Below are 13,672 nucleotides of genomic sequence, written 5' to 3' on the forward strand. Positions count from 1 at the left end.
CATATGTATAAGAGGTGACATGCTCATTTGGGTCGGTCGTTCTGTTGTACTTGGGAATCTCGGACATGCAGAACTTCTTAGGGGTCGGCTTTCGAGTCGCGCTCAATGGAAAAGGTTTTTGAATGACTTTCTTAGAATCCATGCCTTTTAATATCGGCGGTGCTCCTGGGATTTGGTCGACTCTGGAGTTGTAGGTTTCCACCTTTTTGTCATTAGCTTCGATTTTCTTCTCTCCTGATTCTACACGTTTTGTCAGTTCCTCGAGCATCTTTATGATCTCGGGGTTAGTCCCCGATTCATTTTCATTCGGCCTCTCGGCAACCGGTTCATTTTTGCGGGTGAGTTCCCGGGCGGATCGAGTTCAATTCTGTTCGGCGCGTGGCTTTGGTTCTGTAACTGGGCTATCGCCGCTTGTTGAGCCTGCAACATTTCGAAGATCATCCGTAAATTGATCCCGTCCACTCCAATGTCTTGTGTTTTTTGGGCTGTTGATCGGGCTTCACCACAGACGCTATTCTCGGGGTCGGTAGGCAGATTCGCGTTGATGGCCACATGTGAGTTGGTGTCAATCTGGTCAACGACCGGAATTCCGATAGGATCAACAGGTGGTACCTCGCCACTGGGCACTATGTTGTTATTTTTGCCGTGATGACCGGACTTATTGTCAACATGTAGATGTGCTGGCTGGGAGTTTGACATTTTGAGCTTTTACCTGAAATTAGAGACACTCCAAAGAACAAGCGTAAAGTAGTGTGTGTTATCGAAATTTGTATCAAATAGTCACTATTATCCTCAGCCCCACGGTGGGCGCCAAACTCATTACCCTAAAAATCGGATAACAATTAAATTTATAAGTGGTTTTAAGGATACGCAAATTTATTTGACACAAAGCAGTAAATAAGAACAAATTAAATAAATAAGGATGAAGTAAGCTCAAACCACACGAGGAAGACAATTTAAGCCTTAGTGAAATATCTGCTCTCGATCTGGGCTCGTAACAACAAGCACTGACGAACGAAAGCGGAAGAACTAATAACAGAAAAAATAATGATATATTTCCTTGAAATGTGTGTTACAATGTCCTTTATGAGTTATCAGAACTCATTTATATTGTAGAGGAGTTTTGCTTTAGGTACAATTCTATAAAAGGTAAAAAATCTCATGATTTACTGAATGACGGTTCCTTATCGATACGTGCTGTGATTCCCGCCATAATATCCAGCCGGTCACGGATATTTCGATCTTCTGTTGGTTATGCCGACAACGTTTCTTCGAGGTCGTTTGTGGCTAGGACCGATTCTGGAGTTGCAGCCTCGGTGTTTTCGAAGGCAGGTATTTTGTCCCTGGGTTCTAGCCCGATGGGACTTGGGATCGATCTTCAATCCTCTATTGCCATGTCTCGAGCCCGGCCTACCATATCAGTGGTTAGAATGCACTACGAGCTCGATTTTACCCGTATACACTAATAATTTTTTAACTGATATATATGCCTACTAAAACAAATACATATACCTCCTTCTGATAATTGGAATGGAGCCCCTGTAACATTGACAATTCACGAGCATGGAAGAAACAATTTCAAATATATCTGGCCAAAGAAAGGGATTTTTTTCCTTAATCCTAATGGAGTGGGGGGGGGGGGGGGGGTTTAGAGGTAGCTAGGTATTAGTAGGTCAACCTGTAAAGGAATAGGCAATCCTAATTCCTACATTTATAAGAAAGGTTACCAGCTGATATCTTCAATTAATGAATTTAACTATAATGAAACGTTGGTTTAATGGCTAATAAATTGGAGTAACAAGGAAGTGCTGACACCACGAGGCATCTAATTCAATTATGTAGCGTACACTATGATGTTAGCTTATATCAATTGGTGATTTATAACCTTATAAAAAAATATTTCTTAGGTTGATGTTGTGTATATATGTGAATTTAGCTGCGCTACTGAAGGCCAAGGCAGGAGTTCCATTAGAAGCGGACTCGGTGTTCTTCAGCTTGGACGAAGAAGTAAATATTGCACTGGTCGCCCCATTTAACCTATATTAACTTTTTTTATAAGTTTTAAGTTGTACCCACTTTTAAAACAATTTAAGACCTCTTTCTCCTGCTCCTTCGTTTTCTTCTTCTTTTTCTTCGGGTGACAATGATTTTATATGATGGTTTTGAACATATTTTAATGTAGTTTATGATTATTTATAATGGTGAGCTGTTATGACTCTTTATTTTTTGCTATTTCTAAGGGTTTCTTCTTCTTCTTTTTCTTAATTGCAAAATGGGTTCATTAGATTTATTGTTGTTTTGACAAATTGATGATTGGGGTTTGTTCCTCATGATATTTAGAGGTTATGTTTCAAATTTGAGCTCAGTTGGAGTAGATTTAGGTATTAAATCGTATATTGGATTATTATAATTCGAAAAATAAATTTCTGTTTCTGGGCAATTTGCACTTCAGGCATATTTAGCCTAAAGTGCATAAAAACGTTGGTTTCACTTCAGATCTTTTGGCTTTAAGTTCATCTGAAGTGTAATTTTTCACTTTAGACTTATTGGCCTTAAGTGTAGCAAAACGTTTGTTGCACTTCAGACCTTTTGGCCTTAAGTGCATCTGAAGTGCAATTTTTCACTTCAGACTTATTGGCCTTAAGTGTAGCAAAACGTTTGTTGCACTTCAAACCTTTTGGCCTTAAGTGCATCTGATGTGGAATTTTCACTTCAAACTTATTGGCCTTAAGTGTAGTAAAACGTTTGTTGCACATCAGACATTTTGGCCTTAAGTGCATCTGAATTGCAATTTTTCACTTCAGACTTATTGGCCTTAAGTGCATGAAATCATTGGTTACACTTCAGACCTATTTGGCCTTAAGTGCATCTGAAGTGCAAATTTTCACTTCAGACTTATTGGCCTTAAGTGAATGAAAACGTTTGTTGCACTTCAGACTTTTTGGCCTTAACTGCATCTGAAGTGCAATTTTTCACTTCAGACTTATTGGTCTTAAGTGCATCTGAAGTGCAATTTTTCACTTCAGACGTATTAGCCTTAAGTGTATGAAACCATTGGTTGCACTTCAGACCTATTTGGTATTAACTGCATTTGAAGTGCAATTTTTTCACTTCAGACTAATTTTTTTTAACTTTAGACCCGATAAGTCTGAAGTTGACCGTAAAGTGGGTACGCTTGCAAACGTTTTTGCAAAGTGGGTATAGGTTCAATTGTGACCCCAAAACCGGGTATAGATGCAAAAGCCCCGACGAAGAACCATCGTGCTATTATGAAATGGATCGGAATGGACCATGTCCATTCTTCAAAGAAATATTTACAAAAATAGACAGCCATATTCATTGTTCATTTTTTCTAGCCATATACATAGATTATATTCATATAGTAATGAAAGGACTTGTTGCTTTGTTATGTTCCTTTTTTCTTTTATGGAGTCCACGCTAATCTTTTTTATTTTTCATCGTCCATACTAGGGGTGTTCGTCGGTCGGTACGGTACAGTATTTGTCATGCCCCAAAATTCATTAAAGTTCGTGATGACGCCTAACACCGTTGTCAGGCAAGCCAATCATAATTAATTAACTTAATTACTCATTTTAGTATTTGAAATCACGATTTCCTTCAATTTACTCATTTTCACAATTTCAATACCAAACAACCCATAATCACCTCAAAACCCGGTGTCACGAGTGCATGAGCATTAACTAGGAAGTATGATAAAATACGACATCTGTCTAGAATACAAAATTAGACAGGGAAAATGTAAAATAACTCGGATGGAGACTCTGTGCGGGTTGTGGACTCATAACGTGGAATACAGCTCACCTGAGTCCCCGCAATAACCGTGCCTCTGCGCCCATAGTTCCACTAGACATAAATGCACCTGCACAAAAAACAAAGTGCAGCAACTGTAGTATGAGTACGTAAATCAACGCGTACCCAGTAAGTATCCCGCCTAACCTCAAAGAAGTAGTGACGAGAGGTCGACTCCGAAACTTACTAAGGGCTAACAATAAAATACCAATATTATAATTAAGCGTGGATTGTACAGAACGGTTGTAAACTCAATAACATTAAGTAAGTAAACAATTCTTTTGTTAATAGGAACTTTCCAAACTTATTTTCGTCATTTAACATTTTGTGACTCGGGCCAATGAAAGCAATATCATTTATTATCAATTTCAAAGATAAATAACGCGCAAATCATGCCGAGGTCGTACGGCCCGATCCAACATAAATATTTAAATTGTGCACTACCGAGGGTCGAACGGCATGAAACATAGATGCATCTATCTGCTACTGAGGCGTTCGGCCCGCTCCACAAAAGAGAAAACACATTAAATAACCAATTCAAGATTTATTAAGGGAAAAATATTTTAAGAATTTCAATTTACCATTTAACGGTCAAGTAAATGAAGTTTAACCTTTTTTATAATTTCTTTATCGAGTTTCTAAATATTTTAAACAATTAAATTAACAAGTAGGGTACAAACATTGCAAGTACAACATGATATGGGTCCTAGACTACCCGTACATAAGCATAACAGTAGCTACGCACGGACTCTCATTACCTTGTGCGTACGTAGCCCCCACAAATAGAAACATATAATAATTTGATTCACCTATGGGGTTAATTCCCTCTTACAAGGTTAGAAAGGAGACTTACCTCGCTCCGAAATTCTATAACCGGCTCCAAAGCCTTTTCAACAACTCAAACCAATGCCCATCGCTCCAAAACTAGTCAATAAAGGTGAAAATCCATAAATATATACTCTAATACTCATTATAATTTAATTTACAATAATTTCCAACTCCACTCGAAAAGTCGATAAAAAATCACCCTCGGGCCCACGTACCCGAATTCCAATTTTTTTTCGAAGATAACCATTACCCATAACATTACGAACTCAAATATATAATTTATTCTCAATTCCATGACCAAATTCATGGTCATAATCCAAAAATACCAATTTCTAGATTTTTTTAATTCAAAATCCCAATTTCTACAAATTTTCATGTCTAAATCCATATATAATCCAAGTATTTAACTTGCAATAGGTGGGATTAACTTACCTCCAAGTTGCTAGGTGAATACTTCCATCAAGAAGCTCCAAATATTGCCCAAGAATGAAGAGAAAATGGAAAAAATGGTTGAGCCCCGCTCTTTTAAGCATTCTGCCCAGCGACTCCCGCACATGCAGACTCCTTGGTCGCTCCTGCACACCCGCTTCTATGGCACTTCCTCCGCACTTGGGGCCACTGCTTTCGCACATGCGCTGTCGCAGGTGCGCATCTCTTTCCTCTCATGCGGTCCTCAGCAGCCTTGCCCTTCCGCTTTTATGCTTGCCTTACCGCTTTTGCGGCTTCGCACATGCGGCCCTTTTTCTGCATGTGCGATTACACCAGAACTCAGGCCCTTCAGCAACACAACAAAGCTCCAAGTTGATCCGTTGGCCATCTAAAACCACCCCGAGGCCCCCGAGACCTCATCCAAACCTACCGAAAAGTCATAAAACAAAATATGAACTTAGTCGAGCCTTCAACTCATAGAAAACAATACTAAAAACACGAATCACCCTCCAATTCCAACTTAATGAACTTTGAAACTTCAAACTTCTACAATCGGTGCCGAAACCTATCAAATCACGTCCGATTGACCTCCAATTTTGCACACAAGTCATAATTGACATTACGGACCTACTCCCACTTCCGGAATCAGAATCTGACCCAATATAAAAAAGTCCACTCCCGGTCAAACTTATCAAAAACCTTCAAATTTCAAATATTTGCCAAATGACCCTGAAATGACCTACGGACCTCCAAATCCATATCTGGACGTACTCCCAATACCAGAATCACCATACGGAGCTATTCCTAGACTCAGAATCTCAAATGAACATCAATAACATTGAAATGCACTTCAACCAAAATTTATGAAATTTTTCCAAAATGCCAACCTTCCACAATAGGCGCTGAAACGCTCCCGAGTCATCCAAAACCCAATCCAGACATATGCCCAAGTCCAAAAATCATCATACGAACCCGTTGGAACCTTCTAGTCCTGATTCCGAGTTCGTTTACTCAAAAATCAAACCTTAGTCAATTCTTCCAACTTAAAGTTTCCGAAATGAGAGTTTTCTTTCCAAATCAACTCAGAACGTCCCGAAATTCAATTCCGACCACGCGTGCAAGTCGTTATACCTGAAGTGAAGCTGCTCAAGGCCTCAAACTATCAAACGATGCGCTAGAGCTCAAAATGACGGGTCGGGTCGTTACATTCTCTCCCACTTAAACATACATTCGTCCTCGAACGTGCTAAGAACTGCTCTGGAGTTGTCCGAAATCACTGTTTAACAACTCGTGCACCTACCCGTGATATCACAACCCAGTTGAGCATATTAGCTTGGGCCAGTCTGAAGATCCTCCTTTTTTATTCACTCAAGTAAGCCTTAGTTCCACATTCCAACATCCAGAATTCTCCACCAGGCATGTTTCCAACATACGAACACCATATCAATCACTACACACTGCACCAAACACGATTGTATACCCTTAATACATTATTACCATGCACAGTGTAACTCATTTGCCCAAGTCAATCTTTCCAAAGCACAACAACTAAAATTTCCACTGGCCCGACAGCATGTCTATTCTTGCTGGAATTACTGAAAGTAAACTATAACTATGTAGCTCGTCACTATCTTCAGTTCTTATTTATTATTGTTACTTGCTGAGTTGGTTGTACTCATACTACACCCTGCACTTTGTGTGCAGATCCAGGTATTTTCGGACATATCGGGTGCTAATTCTCTCACACAGTTGAGTTTTCGGAGATTTAGAGGTAGCTGCCGTATTTCGCAAACCTTGTCTCTCCTTCCCTGTCTCCTTATTTACTGTATTTGGTCTCAGACTATTATAGACCATATTTTTCCAGACTTGTATTCATGATAGATGCTTATGTGCTTAGTGACACCAGGTTTTGGGGAGTGTTTGTGTCAGTATTTGTGGGATTTTGTATTATATTCAAATATTATATTTTTCAAACTTAAAAGGAAATCGGGGGTTATTGATGTTATCGGCTTTCCTAGTATTGAGATAGGCGCCATCATGACAAGTCATATTTTGGATCGTGACAAGTTGGTATGAGAGCTCTTGGTTACATAGGTCTCACGAGTCATGAGCAAGTTTAGTAGAGTCTTGCGGATCGGTACGGAGATGTCTGTACTTATCTTCGAGAGGCTGCCGAACCCTTAGGAAAATTTCACTTTCTTGGATTCTATCATGCAGAATTAATGCAACTTGAAACATAACTCTTTGGATTCCTTCCATGCATTTCGTATGCGCATATGAGCTCTCGGTATCAGTTGTGCATCACCGGCTTGGGATTTTATGAACGGGGTTCAAGATGTGTGTTTTGTGTTTTGGTGATGGTCCAGTCTTGAGGACTTGAGGCCAGGTTTAGACTGCAGCTTAGGCTCGGTAGCTTCAGTTATAACTTGTACATTTGTGCTCATATGTACGGTAATGTCCCTACGAGTGAAATTTGTGGCTCGATAAGCGGTGGAATTGCTTTGTGATGAGTATGATGTAACTGCGGGATGTGTAAAGACGATTTGAATGTTCTTTTATTCCAGCTCGGTATCTATATTTTTTTATGATTTCGAGACTGTGCACGAGTTTCTACGATGGATATGTATTTTTATCGCACAATATTGGTGTAATGGTAAGGTGCTCATTATGTGTTGAGGCGGTGAATGGCTCGAAGAGAGGATTTCTTAGTACATGATTAAGGGGTTCAACAATTAATTCCAGCGGAGGAAAGGCAATCGGACTATAGATGTCCAAGTTTTGTTGTTAAAGTAACAAGACTTGGTATTTGCGAGCATGGTCGAATTTTCATTGTGATGATGTGTTGCCGTCCTTGTTTGAACGCATTATGGTCCATCGGTGTTACGGCCTTCTTGGATTTCGCCTTCGAGGCAGGGTGTTATGAAATGGTGCATGAGGGGCGGTTGCCAGAGATAGCTATGTGCAGTGGTTCAGAATCGAATCGGTATTTCTAATGTTGATAGCTCGAGAAAGATGATCTTCGAAGAGGCTTAAGGTCGGTAACAATTTATTGGTTCATGTGCTACAGAGATGCATTTTGATTTGATGCAACAGTTAGGCAGCAAAGTATGAGGGAAGACATGACAGGAAGTGTTTCACGGTGGTTGAAGTACTAGCAGGTCAAGTAGGAGAAGTAGAGGTTGAGGAGTTGCTTAAAGGAGATGGTTTTACCGAAGTAAGAGTGTCAGATTAGCATATGGATTATGTGGTAGGGTAGTCGCGAGCCTTGAGAAAGTGTATAACGGTTTGGAATCGTGATAGAATGTGATTTGGACTACGGACTTTATTTGGAGTGATGGTTACTGTACGAAGAAAGATTGAATATGGTAGAAAGGAGTTTGTTTGAAATGAATAGGGATGTGAAGATCTGATTATCGTTTCAGGCGCAATACGACTTGAGTTCGGAAGGTATTGTTGAACTTTCAGTTGATGTCAAAAGGGAAAGTGCAGACTTATACAAATGGTGGGCGAGCATGAGCTTAGGAGAATTTACTGATTACATGATCGTTGCACCCAGTGCAGCGTCGTTGGAAGATGTCGGTAAGGAATTCCACTGGTAGGTTATCTCTTGTGAGCAGTTAGTGGTGACGTGATGTTGATGAAGCTTCTGCGAGGAATATTACTTGCTACCAGGTAAGAGGTCAAGTGTGTGACTGTGGCTGGTGATTCAGAATGTTCATGAAAAGCTTAACAAAAGACTTCGAGAAGTCTGGCGGGTTAACGGTACGAGATCATGGTAATTGAGAAGGAGAAATCCTTGCGGGTTCTAAGTTTATAAAATTGTAGCTTAGATCTAAGTGGGGGAGCCTGCTATTGACAATTTGATTTCACGGTTATGTGTTAAATTTTAGTTTTGGTCGGAGACATACTTGTGGATCAGTTATGACTTGCAGAGATGGAGATCGAGGATGACTCGAGTAAGGAAATTCCTGAATATGGGTTATATGGCACTTTATAGAAATACGGAAACATGGAATGATTAAATTATTATTTTGAAGAATGTAGTGCGCACGAAGTATGAATTTGATTGGTGGTGTTAAGGCATGGTTACTTATTTGGTGGTTGTTGTGATAATGGGGCTTGTACCTTTCAGTCCGTTTGGGCGGTGCAATTTAGATTTGAGTAAATTAGGTGACTCTCGAGAAAATTCTAATGGGTTTGAGAATTATATATAGCAATTGAGAATGTTTCCAGACTTATGCATGGATAAAATCTGAGATTTGCATTTGAAGGTGCCGGGACTTGCGGTAATTTTGTATGACTATGGATTCTACATTTCAATATAAGAAAGGAAAGAGGAACAATTGTAAATTCACATAAGGTATTTTCAGAGTGAGTGTTACGTTTGTGGTATTTATGGAGGTGCTTAAGAAGAATACAGTGGCTTATGGGCCTTAGGGCAGTGTAGTTGTATGTTAGGATGTCTTGTAGTGTGCTTTGGGTAAGGATCGTGGAGTTCTGATAAGGAGAAGTGTCAAATTGAGGTTGGTTCAGAAGAAATTCGATAAAAATAGGATTACTGGGTAGTAGGCTGGACCATGTTTGGTAATGGTATGATCATATGTGTTGAGGCTCTATGGATGTTTTCGTGGAAATATTCTTGGGTTGGTGACCTGCGTGACTTGTTCGAGTCAGAGGAATTTAGTTTTGATATCTTGGTTGTGTGCAAATGGATTTCAAAGCATTCCTGATGGTTTCTACCATGGTTTGAGCCGGATATGTCTTACCGGCATGAGGAACATTTTGTGTATTGTGATTTTCTCCTATTTGGGAGCAAGATGAAGGTTTCTAACTAACCGGGTAGGTAAATTACTGGTGACTCAAAGTTGATAATGAAATTATTGTGCTTATCACATGATGACATGATAGATGTGGTGTGTTGTGCGGGATTAAGATTTGCAGGTACAATGTGGCAGTTCATTCTTGAAAGAAAGATCACGAATTTTGAAAAGAATGGTCAATTTTAGATAATTAGATGAATGTTATAACTGCTCAGTAATCCCTGAGAAGGGTGCACATTTCAAAAGGCACATTGTGTTTTGACTTACGGATGTTCATTGGTATTGCAATACTCACCTGGTTGATAGACTGCTAATATTCAAATTATTGCTATGTGGCACGGAAGAATTATGAAAGTATTTCTTGTGGGACGATCGTGAATGGAAGATGTGTTAGTCATTCTAGTGCTGGAGTTTGGATCAGTTACGGTGATTCATGTGTTTGATGAATTTGGAGAATGGGAGTTCTCAGAAATATATTGTTTTGGGTTGCGGCCTGTTTGAGGTGAGTATTTTATTTTAACTCAGTTGAGGCACTAGTTGCATTAATTATTTGTGATAGCTACACGCTATAAGTGTGCATATATGTGAGGTTTGAGCCAATGTGCAGGCATTAGGGCAAGTATTCATACTCGAAAGAATGTTTGGCTATGATATGCCTAAAGTTGACTGTTAAGCATAAAGTTACAACATTTCGCATGTTCGTACCTTTGTTGAGGACTATATGGGCTACATGTGAGGTTACAAAGAGGCTAATTCCTCTGAATAAACAGGGTAGTTACTATTTTCGCGTTAACTTGCCGATTTGAAGTGTGATAGCAGACTTTGCTAATGCTTACACTATGACGTGCTATTTATACCAGTCTAGGAGCATAAGAATCTTATTTCATTATCATATACAAGTGTACTTGTTTAATTTCTCCTGTATGATATGCTGGGACTGGAGGCCTGTGACCATGCCTGGTGATTCATATTATTGGCACGTGAGTTATCCGTGCCGTGTGTGGGAATTTTATTTCTATGATAATTTATCCGATTCATTAATTTCCTTCCTCTACAATTGTGCACATGCGCCTACAGTTATCGTCTTCACGAAATTTTGTGGAGTTGGTTGTAACATTGCGGTGGTGGTGGTGCTTGTAGAACTTGCAATACGGTTCTCTTCCTTGAGACATCTCCCATATTTGGGTACACGGATTGTGCAGTTGTGGCTTGAGATATATTGATATGGCATGTATGTGGGATAGTAGTGTTTAATAATATAAGGTCATTGGGCCTACAATGGGTGCTAACAGACTTGATTATGATATATTCGGGAGGATAATATTGAAAGTCGGCTTAGGAGAGAATTAGGGTTCTGGTTAGGGCGAGAGAGCTCCATGGCTAGTTGATCTGATGAGTGGTTATGAGTTTATGATTGTTTCCTTCATCGTTGGCAGTGTACGGAGGTTTTGGAATATGGTTTTGTTAAATGCGGGGTTTTATACTAGTACTTGGTTGGTTTTGAGTAGTTACTGTGATCAGAAATGGTGCTACGAGTATGCGAGTTGTGTAGTATGTTATGCGATTATGTCTTGGATTATGGTTATGGCTGGATACAACTTGTTCAGGCTTATACAGTGCATAGATATGAGATTCGGGTCTTGAAAAGAATTCTAGATGTTAGAAATTTGGCTCCAAGGTTTTTGGGCTAAGGTTAAATTAATGATTTTCAGTTATGTTGTACGATCATGCCTATATAGAATAGGGTGGTGTGAGATCACCCCGGGTATGTGCGTGGTAAGCTGGAATAGAGATTTGAAGGTTAAGAACAACTCTTGGCACGTTCGAGGACGAACGCATGTTCAAGTGAGGGAGAATGTAACGACCCGACTGGTCGTTTTGAGTATTACAGCCCCGTTGCCCCATTTACTGCTTAATTTATGCTTCACAATTGTTTTATGACTTACCGGGTTAGTTGGTACGGGTTCGGAAGGAATTCAGATTGAAATGAAATACTTAGTCTCATAATTGAAAACTTAAGTTGGAAAAGTTGACTGGATGTGGACTTATATGTAAACGACCTCGGATTTGAATTTTGATGATTCCAATAGCTCCGTATGGTGATTTTGGACTTAGGAGCGTGTCCAAAAAATTATTTGGAGGTCGGTAGAGGGATTTGGCTTGAAATGGCAAAAGTTGAATTTACGGGAAGTTTGACCGAGGGGGATGACTTTTTGATATCGAGGTCGGAATCTGATTCTGAAAATTGGAATACCTTTATTATGTCATTTATGACTTGTATGCAAAATTTAAGGTCAATCGGACGTGATTTGATAGGTTCCCGCGTCGTTTGTAGAAATTGGAAATTTTAAAGTTCATTAGGCTTGAATCTATGTGTGATTCATGTTTTTAACGTTGTTGGATGTGATTTGAAGACTTGACTAAGTTTGTATGATGTTTAAAGACTTGTTGGTGTATTTGGTTGAGGTCTCGAGGGCCTCGGGTGAGTTTCAGATGGTTAACGGATCAAAAGTTGGACTAAAACAGTTGCAGCAATTTCCTTATGCTGGAAATTTGGGGAGCCATGAATCGGGTCCAGAATCGAGCCCAGAATCAAGCCCAGAAATCGAGGGCTATGATCGAAGAAAGGATCGAAGCCATGATCGAAGCCTAGATCGAAGGCTAGGGTCGATGGCCATGATCGAGTGCCAGGATCGAGGGTCAAAATCGAGGCCTAGGATCGAAGACCACGGGCAGAACTATAAAGCAGGGGACTTCGTCCCATTCGCCATTTTTGACAAATTGGAGCTTGAGGAGAGGCGATTTTTGATAGATTTTCAAGGAAATACATTGGGGTAAGTGATTCTAACTCGGATTTGGTCAATATACACGAATATATCATTGTTTTCACCATGTAATTAGTGTTTTGAGATTGAAATTTGGAAAAAATTTAGAAATCTCATATTAACGAATTTTTGAGATTTCGTTGTCGATTCGGAGTCGGATTTGAGGGAAATTAGTATGGTTGAACTTGTAATTGGATGGGTTATCGGATTTTGTAAGTTTTGCCGGATTTCGAGACGCGATTTTTTAAAGCTAAAATACAGATATTTATGGAAAATTAGCATTTTCCTATGGAATTAATTCCAATAAATTTTATTGAGTGAATCGAATTATTTGTGGCTAGATTCAAGGCGTTTGGAGGCCAATTCACGAGGCAAAGGCTTAGCGGAATAAGAATTTCATGGGTTGAGGTAAGTAACATTTATAAATCTGGTCCTGAGGGTATGAAACCCCGAATTATTGTGCCATGTGATTATTTTTGGAGGTGACGCACATGCTAGGTGACATGCGTGTGGGCGTGCACCGAGAGAATTATGACTTAGTATGTCCCGTGGAAATTGTATAGTTAAATAATTTATTATTAGCTATATACTCTCTATGTGTTGAAGAAATTTGATGTAAATCATGTTAGAAATTATGCTTAGGCTATGTGATAGTACTGTTGGGACCCGCAGAGGCCGCGTACTTGTTGAATTATTTGCAAATTTCTGTCTTGTACTCAGTCACGAGTTTACTGCGTATCATACCTCAGTCTTTCTTGATTTTGTTGATACACTATGTTATCTTTGTTTGGGCTGATCTTTGTGAATTCCGAGAGCCGAGAGACTAGGGAGGTTGAGGAGTGAGTAAGGCCGAGGTCCTGTCGGTGAGGTAAGGATACTATGTCACGTGATTTGTCCGTGCAGGATATTATAGCACGTGAGTTGTCCGTGCAGCACATGAGTTGTCCGTGCAGATTATAG

Source organism: Nicotiana tomentosiformis, chromosome 3, assembly GCF_000390325.3.
Source record: "Nicotiana tomentosiformis chromosome 3, ASM39032v3, whole genome shotgun sequence".
In the NCBI taxonomy this organism is placed as follows: Eukaryota; Viridiplantae; Streptophyta; class Magnoliopsida; order Solanales; family Solanaceae; genus Nicotiana; species Nicotiana tomentosiformis.